Source organism: Bicyclus anynana, chromosome 4, assembly GCF_947172395.1.
Source record: "Bicyclus anynana chromosome 4, ilBicAnyn1.1, whole genome shotgun sequence".
In the NCBI taxonomy this organism is placed as follows: Eukaryota; Metazoa; Arthropoda; class Insecta; order Lepidoptera; family Nymphalidae; genus Bicyclus; species Bicyclus anynana.
This window is the reverse complement of record NC_069086.1, coordinates 14,111,136-14,123,875: the sequence shown is the minus strand read 5'-3', so window position 1 is coordinate 14,123,875 and position 12,740 is coordinate 14,111,136. Positions and strand designations below refer to the sequence as shown.

At 37.1% G+C, this 12,740-nt stretch overlaps 1 protein-coding gene across 6 annotated transcripts in view; it reads right to left on the bottom strand.

The window, feature by feature from the left end:
* Window positions 1-12,740, bottom strand: part of LOC112054536 (ras GTPase-activating protein raskol) — a 230,303-nt gene that overhangs the window by 88,884 nt on the left and 128,679 nt on the right. The gene's annotated exons all lie outside the window — the stretch shown is intronic.

The following is a 12,740-nucleotide window of genomic DNA, read 5'->3' as shown; positions in this document are numbered from 1 at the left end:
CACTATACCGAAGGTTTTATGTAACAACACTGCAAGATGTTTTTGTTTGTCTTTATAAGAACAGTTACACAAGCATGTCTTTATTAGTAAAACCAGTTTTAAACCACAGTATTGTGTACGTGAATTTGGGTTAATAAAGATCAAAAAACAATACCCATATTTCGACAATATAAAATAAAATCTATACTAATATTATAAAGCTGAAGAGTTTGATTGATTGAACGCGCTAATCTCAGAAACTACTGGTCCGATTTGAAAAATTCTTTCAGTGTTAGATAGCCCATTTATCGAGGAAGGCTATAGACTATATATTATCTCCGTTTTCCTACAGGAACGGGAACCACGCAGGTAAAACCGCGTGGCATCGTGGCATATAGTGTTTAATAAAAGTATTAAAACATAGTAGTCGATACCTTGCTCATAATATTATTACCGCCACGTGGATTGTTGAGTCTACCATTATTGTTTCTTCGCTTTGCAGTCAATGGTGTTATTGCGAAAACTTCTACCAGCACCTTTAAAGAAGCTTTCGCTTGGCTGTTTGATCACCATCAGAAGGCATAAAGTACCTAGTGGGAGTTTTTAATATTTTCATACTGTTACTATCGCGTTGACGTAAACGCGAATTTATATGGAATTGAAACAGTTGTGCAGTAGTGCCAATAGATGGCACTGTTTCAATTCCTTTGAAATTCGCGTTTACGTTAACGCGATAGTAACAGTATCAAACTGCCACTAGGCCCTCAGTAAGAAACGCCGAATATTGTGAAGATGTTCTGTCTGAAGCCGTGATCGCGAATACTGGATTTTTTCCATGCTTTTATGTATTTACTTAATATTATTTTTAAAGTTGTTAAAGAATATTATAGCAGAAAATAATATTATTATATAGTAAGGCACACATAAGAAGATAAAGCGTCTGTTAACACAAAAGCATTTAGTATCATGTATATCAAACACGTATTCTCGTATGCGGAAATCGTAACTGAGTTGTAAAATATATCAATAACACCTCATTCGAATTGCCTCTTTGATAGTTACGTAACATCGGTGCTGTTTTAAAACTTGTTTCAATTTGGGAGCGTAATACGAAACATCTGCAATGCCGTTAAATGCCCGAATATATTTTGGTAACCATTTTTTGGCACGGACCTTTTCGAATCAGGCCAAATCCACAAGGAACTGAACTTTTGTTATTAGAACAGACACACGTCCCATTTTTATTTTACTTCCTAGTGACGTGACGAGCTGCATGTTTAAAAAGTATAGGTAATAGTTGTAATTCGGAAACGTATATATTAGGTAAGTACCTAATTCATACATTATTGCAATAAGATTATATATTCATACATTATTGCAATAAGATTATATATTCATACATTATTGAAGTAAGTACTGCAATATAAATTATTTTATAATATTATTTTTACAGTTTTTTTTCGTGTAAATTAGAAGTTCGCTCATAAAAAAGTGTGTGTCAGCTCCGACGCACGAATGGAGTTTACTCTTTCAGATCGACTGTCTAAATAGGTGTATATTGCCCCGCAGCATACCCTATGAAGGTACATCTCAATACCTACGCCTGAAAAGTGAAAGGTGCGCAGAATAGAGTGCGCACAAGAAACGTAACATTCGTTCATCGAATTTTACTGCTCATATTTTTTCTTTCCGGGGGCCATATTTGAAATATCGATTCTTAAGGAGTATACTCCAAAAACTAATTACACTTTTCGATTTTTTTTTTACATAACACCCGTACCACAGACCAACAGTTTAAACTAAACATTTCGAACTGTTCAGTTAAATCGTCCGTTTGTAGTGTCCGTTAGTTTTAACTGTAAAGTTTTATCTAATGATTTTAACGGAAATATCGATTAGATAAAACTGTACAGTTAAAACTAAAGGTCTAAGCGCCTCTCATTTTAGTGCATTAATTTACTTCACATCCTACTAATAATATAAACACGTAAGTTTGTTTGGATGTTTGTTACTCTTTAACGCCGCAACTGACATTTGGAATGGAAATAGATTCTACTCTGGATTAACACATAGGCTAATCACGCCAATAATAGGGACCAATCATCATCATCAGACCAACATAGGACTCGAGTCGCGGGCGTCCGCTAGTTGCTTCATAAAGTAGACGTATGCAGTAAATATTATGGACGGGGTGTGTACTAATTGATTGTACAACACCCCAAGGCGTGACGTAGCGGCAGACAAAAAAATTCTCGGAACGGCAGCGGAGGCGTTGAATTCTAAATAACTCCGTAAACAAACATCATGTTCACGCGTATAGAACGGACTTTGGAAGGGTTGACAAATCAAACTTTTATTCTAAAAGCGAAAGTTAGTTTGTTTGGTACGCTTTCATTTCTATACCGCAGAACCGATTATATAATTGTTTCAACAATGGAGGGTTATATTATCAGCGAGCAACACTGGCTATAATATTTTATTCCAATATTCCCACAGGAATAATAATTACTCTGATGAAACCTCGGGGCAGACTGCAAGTATTTTATATACTTTAGAACTCATTTCGAAATCAAAATTAAGTCTAAAGACCCTTAGTCACCCTTAGTATTGTACGTGACGGGTGCATTACAAATGGTTCTAAATGTTTGGATTTAGAATCAAGTCAGCTAACCTTCCATTTTTCAATCTTGTTTATAAGATTTCACCTAAATAAATAAATATACGAAATCAAATGAAAGTTTGTTAGAAAAAGATACAAACCTAGTAGGTTAGCAGGTATTTAAGATGTAGAGCTTGAAAAACACATCGAATAACGCTTCATGTTATATCGTATGTTTGTAATTAGTAGGTATTTACATTAACAATGTTAACGCACAATTAAACTGCGGAAATATTAGATACTAGCCTTGGCCTCAAGACTATTCCGAACTTACTATACAAGAGTTGTTTCTTTGTCTGTAACTACTAAATTCAATGTACATTTAATGCCTTTTTATACTTGAAACTGCGTTTATAAAAAACCGCATTAACATTTTTCCATTCTTCATTTCTCATCTATTCTAATTTAATAATAGAGTAAGCCAAAAATTAATCAGCAGCGTTCGTCTTATTTATTTTTAATAATATAAATAAAAACATAGATTGAATGACCAATGGTGGCAACGAGAAAGCGGTCTGCGTAGTATGTGAAAATGTGTAGCCCGTGATACTCACAAATAACGTGGTTTTCTATTGGTAAAATCATTTACAAAATCGGTTCAGCAGAGATTACTCCCTACAACATAACAACGCTGAGGTAACATAACATTAGTTAGAGATAAAATACTCGTAATATAACTTTTCCCCATGAACTGGATATTTCTAAAATTTTTCCTGATTTGCAAGTGTGTGGTAAAATTTACACTACTTACACCCAATAATAGAAAAAAGGAGTGTTGTATTCTGCAGTTAAGTGACTATGGATAGTGTTTAATTATTTACTGTGATAGTGGCAACCCTGAATCAAACGGATGCACCGTCGTCCGTAACGGTGCTCGATCCACAGCATCACAGCATCCACACTAATACCGACATCCGGTGACCACCGCACTGACACGGTCGGTCAACGATATGCGATGCACACATTTGGCCAACATAAATATACTCAGAGGCACAAATATCCGCCCACTTTAATATCATCATCATCATCATCATCAACATCATCAACATCATCATCATCATCATTATCAACTCATATAAGGCCCTCTGTTGAGCTCGAGTCTCCTCTCAGAACGAGAAGGGTTAGGCCAATAGTCCACCACGCTGGCCCAATGCGTATTGACAGACTTCGCACACGCAGAGAATTAAGAATATTCTCTGGTATACAGGTTTCCTCACGATGTTTTCTTTCAACGTTTGAGACACGTGATATTTAATTTCTTAAAATGAAAAGTTGGAGGTGCCTCGGACCGGATTCGAAACCGCACCCTCCGGAATCTGAGGCAGAGGTCATATCCACTGGGCTATCACGGCTCTCCACTTTAATAAACACGCGTCATATTAAAGGGGGCGGATAATTGTGCCTCTGAGTACATATCATTAATTACAAAGTTTGGTAACTTTTCGTCGAAACATTAGTTGAAAGGGGTTATTATAGTAGTGTTTTAATTTCAGTGACGACTTTGGCTATAATGTTATACTAACTAATTATAAATATTTATAATATAGTTGAAAGACAAGCAAAATGTAGAGCAATTCTAAATTATCAAGTTAAATAAGGTTTTGACTTTTAATACTTAAAATAAAGAAAATGTAATTTAATATTTATAGTCGTAGTCTATTTGTTACATACTGTTTTTATTAAAATTTGAAAATGATATTGTCGAAATTTATCAATGATACCTAGTCAAATACTTTTATATTTATTTATTTTTTTTTATTCTTTACAAGTTAGCCCTTGACTACAATCTCACCTGATGGTAAGTGATGATGCAGTCTAAGATGGAAGCGGGCTAACTTGTTAGGAGGAGGATGAAAATCCACACTCCTTTCGGTTTCTACACGACATCGTACCGGAACGCTAAATCGCTTGGCGGTACGTCTTTGTCGGTAGGGTGGTAACTAGCCACGGCCGAAGCCTCCCACCAGCCAAACTTTTATAGTACCTAACAATTAACGTTCATCGTTATAATATTCAAAATTTTCAAATAATCGTAGAATTAAATAGTAAAATATCTGGAACGATATACATTTAACCTAAATGTATACGGACATTCACAGCTTTTGATCAAAGCCTGTAAAATTCATCTTACCTACCTACATGTGAAATTTACTTTTTTCGGTATTTAATTACAACAGTGAAAAGGAATTCAAATTAACAGTGTCTTAATATAATTTAACGCTACAGAATTAACACTTAATTCTACACATTTTCTATGTAAATCGCTACATTACCTTAATTTATGGATACATCTTTGCTTACGAGGGCATGACAGTTGTGTTCAAATCTTGTATGCTAAATAGATACATACCCCGTTTCTAATTTATAGAAGATACCATAAAACAGCAGCAACTTACCTGTAAAGAACAAAACACATTAAATTGTAATACTCTTTGATGGGTTACATATATTATTTTATTATTAGTCCAGGATCCAGGAACCATCATCAATTGTGAAAATGCTCCTCGGATCCTGGACTACATATACCTAGGAACTTTAGGTATATAGCAACACACATAACATATTATATTGAACAACAGAAACTTCGACATGCTGAAAATAAACATTTGCCAACACTTTATTAGCAGAACTAGCTGACGCAGTGCGGTTTCACCCGCGTGGTTCCCGTTTCCGTAGGAATACGGGGATATTATATAGCCTACAGCCTTCCTCGATAAATGGGCTATCTAACACTAAAAGAGATTTTCAAACCGGACCAGTAGTTCCTGAGATTAGCGCGTACAAAGAAACAAACAAACTCTTCAGCTTTATAATATTAGTATAGATAACATAGTACGATAACTCACGATATAAATGCACAGACAAAATATAAATAAAGGTCAATTACTATTTGTTAAATACAGAGCATCATGTGTCATAATTTTTTTTAATTACTTTGTATACAGAAACATTTTTAATAATTTACACGCGCATATGGGTACATAGGTACATGATTTATTTATCAAAAGAAGAAATTACAATGCAAGCTTTTAAAAGTATTGTCAACATGAATAAAGAGCGTATTTTTAAAGCATGAGCTTGCCGACTCGTTTTACTATCGGGAGTAATCCGGCCTCCACACAACGAGTCACTGAGTCATTCACTAACAAGCACTTCGCTGAATCATTGTTTTCATCGGCGTAATGAAAGGATCTATATTAGCATCGAGACTTGTGGGACATGAGTCTCGGAACAAGGTTAATCACGGTTAATCGCTTAACCTTCAATTAATATTCTCGTGGTGGAGAAAAACTTGCAGGCTCTTCCAGCTTTTAAAATTACTTCTCAGAGCTTAGCAAATAAAAACGCCGAAGAATTTTGTAATGATCGCCTTCCGAACGCACGGATAACTAGTTTTTAGGGTTCAGTACCCAAATGTAAGTGATCGGATCAAAAATGAGGAGATCCGCAGACGTACCAAAGTTACTGATATAGCTCAGCGAGAAGCTGAAGTGGCAATGGATAGGGCACATAGTTCGAAGAGCTGATGGACGTAGGGGTGACAAGGTGCTGAAATGGTGTCCCGCACCGGAAAGCGCAGTGTTGGTCGATCCTCCACTAGGTGGACCAAGGACTTCAAGCGGTTTGCAGGGAGCCGCTGGATGCTGGGAGCTCAAGACCGTTTTGTATGGAAGTCCATGCAAGAGGTCTATGTCCAGCAGTGGATGTCTATCGGCTGTTTATTATGATGATGATGACCAAAAGGGTAAAACGGGACATAATTACTAGTTCTAGTCACCGCTGTCCGTCCGTTCATCTGTCACCAGGCTATATCTGAACTTTTTGAAATTATGTAAGTTAAAGACAGTTGAAATTTTTACAGGTGATGTATTTCTGTTGCTGAATGAATACTTAAAAAACAGAATAAGTAAATTAAATATTTAAGGGGGCTCCCATATAACAAACATGATTTTTTGCCGTTTTATAGATGATACTGCAGAACCCTTCGTGCGCGAGTCCAACTGCACTTGGCCGGTTTTTTGATGGAACTTGCACGCGCTCTCTACCGTCTTTAGCTGGTTCAAGTTTCTGCGAGCAAATATCAGTTCTGCTATGGTATTAAGGTTTTCCGTCCATTACATAGGACCGTATTATCAGTTATCACTGCAATAGTATATAGGATGTTAGATAATCCACAAATTACTTGTATCCGATCGGTAAATATTAAAATATATAAATAAACATGCATTTTATTATAGTTTCTAATACTAGCCGACGCTTTCACCCGCGTAGTTCCCGTTCCCGTGTGGTAATAGAATTTTCAAAATCGGTTTAGTAGCTCCAGAGATTTCCATACAATACCATAAACTTTACATCTTTATAATATTGTTATAGAAGTATAGATAAAGTTTAGGGTTATTTAAAACAAAAATGATATATCACAAAATCTCTGTTCTGTTATCTGCTATGACTTACTTAATCCCTTAAAGAACTTCCAAACGCCAAGGCCGAAAATAATAAATAGTTTCTTAGAAGGCGGATGCAATGAATTGGATCAATTGTTATTGAGGTCAGGATTTACGTGTTGCCATTGACAATTTCATTGTTTAGGGGTTTAGTAATTAGTATTTTGTATAGTACCTAACTGTAGTTATTTGTCTTTTTTCTGTAATAGTAGGTTTTCATAGTAGGTGTTCATAGTAGGTTTCAGTTTTTTACCTAATAGGTAGTAGGTACCTATTAGGTAAAAAACTGAAATTATTGTTATTTATCATACAAAAATCTTTCATTATCTCACCAGGTAAATAAGTAAATATTCTTATTTTTTTATTTTTTATGTACAAAGTAAGACACTAGACTCTCGAAATGAAACAATGATTCTGTAATACAAGTAACAGTTGAAGTAATTAAGATATTATTACCAACTCGTTAAAAATGCAATATAAAATTGCAATATCTTGTTAACGATACAAAACCCAGCTAGCAAATAGAAAGCCTGGGATTTCTTAGCACCGATCTAAGCCCGGAAGCTTTGTCTGTATTCTACGTTACCTTTTTAACATGAGGAATTCATCGTGAAATCATCCAAAGGCCGAACGAAACCGAGCCTATATTTAGAAACACAGGGATGTCGAATGTCGAGCAAATTTTAACACGCTTTAAATTAGCTTCTATGTATGTAAAAAAATATTGGAATCTTAATTTGACCCACTTCCCGGTCTTCGATTAGGAATTTTGCACACGCTCTGAGTTCTGATGACAATACATGGCTAGCTAAGAAACGCCATTGCAAATCCAATATGGCGGCCTCCCCAAAATGGGGGACTGGCTGTTTGAAATCCACCCCCATGATATGTATATCATATGAAATGGTTTGCTGCCAGGAATGCGAAAAAAATTGTCACATGACTTAAATCCAATATGGCGGACAGGCTATTTAAAATGCATCCCCATAATATGGGTATCAAATGAAAGGTTTTTCTGAAAGGGATACGACAAAAATTATGACGTGACCTAAATCCAATTCATTGATGTAGGAGCGTTTTTTATAATAGGTTTTTGTTAATTTCTTTTTGAGCAGCCCTAGTATAAGTGGGTCAAGCCTGTAAAACATTCGTCTTTGTGGTGTGGTAGGTAAAGACATTTGTTCCGCTTGCAGGTACACAAAATGGCACGTTGTTTACACGACAAAACGTACATTTATTAGTAGTACAGCTGTTCGTAACACAGCTCGACCTAGGAAGTACTACCAACAGTCGACTTGTCTATTTATGCCACTAACCTTTTTTGTGTTCCGGTCAAAAGGTTATAATTGTTGATGTAATTAAAAGCACTTATGGCTTAACATCTATATTATAATGTTTTGAGTTGTAATTATTGATAATGTTTAGTGCATGCATGGAGAACATGTCGGGCAGGGAAGATGAGTGTTTATGCATTATAAAGGGATCCCTTAAACCTACACCCATGTCACAAGTCCTGTTACCTGCTCGAGGTGTTTCCTCTACCACAAAATGATGGTATACTGTCGCTGCTACCCGTCACATCTATGCATTAGGCTGACGGGCGTATAAGAGCAATATTACTATTCATCTCCGTTTTCCCATTTTGCGTCATTCTAAATTATTCTTTGAATTATTGACGGCATCTCATGCGCAGGTGGTAATGATGTGGTCCTCGGAGAAGTCCTCAGTTCGATTCCCAGCACGGGCTTTAATATTTTTTAAAATGACACAGGTCTGGTGGTAGGCTTCGGCCGTGGCTAGTTGCGACACTACAAACAAAGACATACCACCCAGCGACTCAGCGTTCCGTTACAATGCCGCGTAGAAACCGTCAGAGGTATGGGTGGAGTAAACTTGTACCTCTTCCAAATAAGCCTGCTTGTATCCTAAACTGCATCGTTACTCAACATCAGGTGAGATCTCAGTCAAGTAACTTGTCATAGAAAGAAAAAATAAAAAGTGTGTGTCAGCTCCGACGCACGAATGGAGTTTACTCTTTCAGATCTAAATAGGTGTATGTTGCCCCTCAGCTTGTAGGTACGTCTCAATACTACGTTTGGAAATTGAAAGGTGCACCGAGGAGCAGAAGGCCGCCAGCGCAGCGTACGGTGAAAGGTGCGCAGAATAGCTTGCGCACAAAAAACGTAGCGCTGTCATTCGTTCATCGAATTTTTCTGCCCATATTTTATTCATACCGTGGGCTATATATGAAAAATCAATTCTTAAGGAGTAAACTCCAAAACTATTTTTTGTAAGTCCTATGAAAGAACAATACCTTTTTGTAAACATGTTATTTGTTACGCTGCGATTCACCGCGCTGTTTCTTCTAGGTCATAGAAAACAGAAAACCTCTAACTGCAGACTTTGATGGTCGGTTTGTCTCGACGTCTCGCACAAAACGGCACTCAAACGTATTGGCCTCATTCCTATTTCATGGATGGGTAATTATTTGTGTGAGATTTAAAGGCTATGGTCTAAGAAAAATAGATTATATTCTACTTATGATGTTTTTAAGAAATTTTAATGTTTTTAGATTATAATTTAAGTATACGACCTAAATCATTTTAATTCATTTCACCGCCTCGACTGGTGAGGGACTGGCTCATTTTTTGCCTGCCTGTCCAAATGCAAAAATGGCGGAAATGCAGCCAGTATTCTTGCCACCGTTCCACGTGGGCCTGATTTGTATAGTTATCAGGATACGTTAGCTTAAATTACCATTGTATTCTTTCTCGTTAATAGAAAAAAAATACTACATTTAAAAAACGTACGCTGAGTGTAAACACTTTTGAAACTTGACTATTTCTAACAACTCTACCTGTAAGTTAAAATAAGCGCAGTGACACATTTTCAGGTGTTAGCGAATTACTAACGAGTAACCATACAACGCCAATACAATCGCGTACGAAATTTTCAACTATTTGAGTATTTTACATCTTTAATGTACTGAGCAAACACAGAGCACGCGTCTAACACTTTTCTTTATAATTGTACCTGTACTTTGCCTTGCTGTCATCTGTGATTTTGGACTTTGCCTTGCTTGCCGGGGTCTATACCTAACTCATAACAATGCTTTGCAAATCACAATAATTTGTGTGATGATTTTTCATAATGTTTACTATTGTGGAGGCTGGGAGCGGAACTCTTTAGTACCTGTTGTGTAAATGTGCAGTAATTAGCGGATTTACGTAAAACTATGGAAACCGTGTCGTGGGAGGCGCATTGTATCAAACGCGTAGACAACCTAGCAGCAGACAGTGCTAATAATAACCGATTAAAAATTACTCCATCTGCTGAGACTGCTAAATTTAAATATAACATCTCTAATAAATTTTTTTGTGTGCGATCTAAGATGGAAGCGGGCTAACTTGTTAGGAGGAGGATGAAAATCCACACCCCTTCCGGTTTCTACACGGCATCGTACCGGAACGCTAAATAGCTTAGCGGTACGTTTTTGCTGGTAGGGTGGTAACTAGCCACGGCCGAAGCCTCCCACCAGCCATACAACGAAAAAGTGGTTGTTTTTTTTAAATAAAACGGTCTCTCAGGAAATGAACCAAGCCTGGGCCTGTAGCCTAAGTGGCACGTCTATTCAATTTCTACAATCGCAAGCGCTCCGAAATTTGTATGGGAATGACATTTATTATCGACACGTCACGTGATATAAATATGATATCTTCCGCTATTGCTATTTTATAACTATCAAAATAATATACTCGTAAATATGACCAATATTTCCGTTCTCTTCCAATGAGTAGTAAAGACTAGGTTTATGGGTAGGTATGACATAGTCGACACGGAAGTGCCGTGATAGCCCAGTAAATCCACTGGGCTATCCTATACCTCTGCCTCCGATTCCGGAGGGTGTCGGTTCGAATCCGGTCCGGGGCATACACCTCCAACTTTTCAGTTGTGTGCATTTTTAAGAAATTAAATATCAGGTGTCTCAATCAGTGAAGGAAAACATCGTGAGGAAACCTGCACACCAGAGAATTTTCTTAATTCTCTGCGTGTGTGAAGTCTGCCAATCCGCATTGACTAATACTATTGGCCTAACCCCTCTCATTCTGAGAGGAGACTCGAGCTCAGCAGTGAGCCGAATATGGGTTGATGACGACGATGACATAGTCGAACAGAATCAAATTCAGTGCACACATTATTTTTTATATCATTTGCAAGCTCTTTGGATGCCTACTCTGCGCCGTAACCACAAGACCACAACTACAGTGACTACAGTATAGTCTTACAATGAGTAGTGGATTTATTCTCAGTTTCTTTTATGGCCATCTCATTGTTCCATCGCTATACAAATAGGGGTTCTGCGGGATTGCCAAGTGATGTCCTTTCACGCTTTTTGCTTCGGACAAAGACAATTGTGTCCGTATAAGTTACCAAGGCCTATCCAATGACTGTTTTAGGTTATGAAAACATGCGACACAAGTGTAAAATACTACATATCCCTCTGACCAAGTGACCAGTAGCGCTATTCGGTTACAATGTTTTTAATCGTCAATGTGAGTTGCGAATATATTTTTTTTTTATTTATTTATTATTCAACAAAAAACACATTTAAATTAAGCCTAACCATAGTGCAACACAAACCACAGTTGGTTTTACTGTGCACAGGTTATTATTGCATAATACAATATTTAGGAACAAAAGTAATTAACAAACAGAAGAGGATAAATAGCAAGAATAATCATTATAGGGTAGTTAAATAAAAGTGTGAGTGAACCGGTGCTGCGACGCTACACAGGCTGTCCCAATTCGTCTCTATTTCACTCTATCCATAGTATCGTGTTAGATAGAGATAGAGACAAACTCGAAACTCACACATTAAAAGAACATCGTTACAGAATAGTATACTGTACCCTTTTTATCTGACGAGAGAAATTGTGATTATTCTGAATAATTACTCTGATAATGACTTGACGTGATAGCCCAGTGTATATGACCTCCGCCTTCGATTCGGAGAGCGTAGGTTCGAATCCAGTCTGGGGCATGCATCTTCAACTTTTCAGTTATGTGTATATTTAGAAATTAAATAGGTATCACGAGTCTCAAACGGTCAAGGAAAAACATCGTGAGGAAACCTGCATACATGAGAATTTTCTTAATTTTCTACGTGTGTGTAGTCTACCAATCCGTATTTGGCCGGCGTAGTGGCCAACCCATATTCGGCTCACTGTTGAGCACGAGTCTCCTTTCAGAACGAGAGGGGTTAGGCCTTACTCCATCCACCACGCTAGCCAAATGCGGATTGGCAGACTACACACACGTAAAGAATTGAAAATTCTCATGTATGCATGTTTCCTCACGATGTTTTTTTTTCCTTCACCGTTTTCGAATCGAAGGGAGAGGTCATATCCACTTTTACGATATATTTTAACTCTAATGAACTGAGATCTAATTTCCGTTACACCTCATCCTTATTACAGCTGAATTTACTTTATCTCGGCTGTCAATTTTCATTCATTCTTGTGCCCTTGAATCGTTGATCACGAAGGTAATCTCAGCAATTCATTGTTGACCTTATAAAGATAACTAAAGTCTCCTTTTGTTATGCTCAGCATCGTTATACAATTGTATGAATCATGTTTTCTTAAAATCATTGGTTA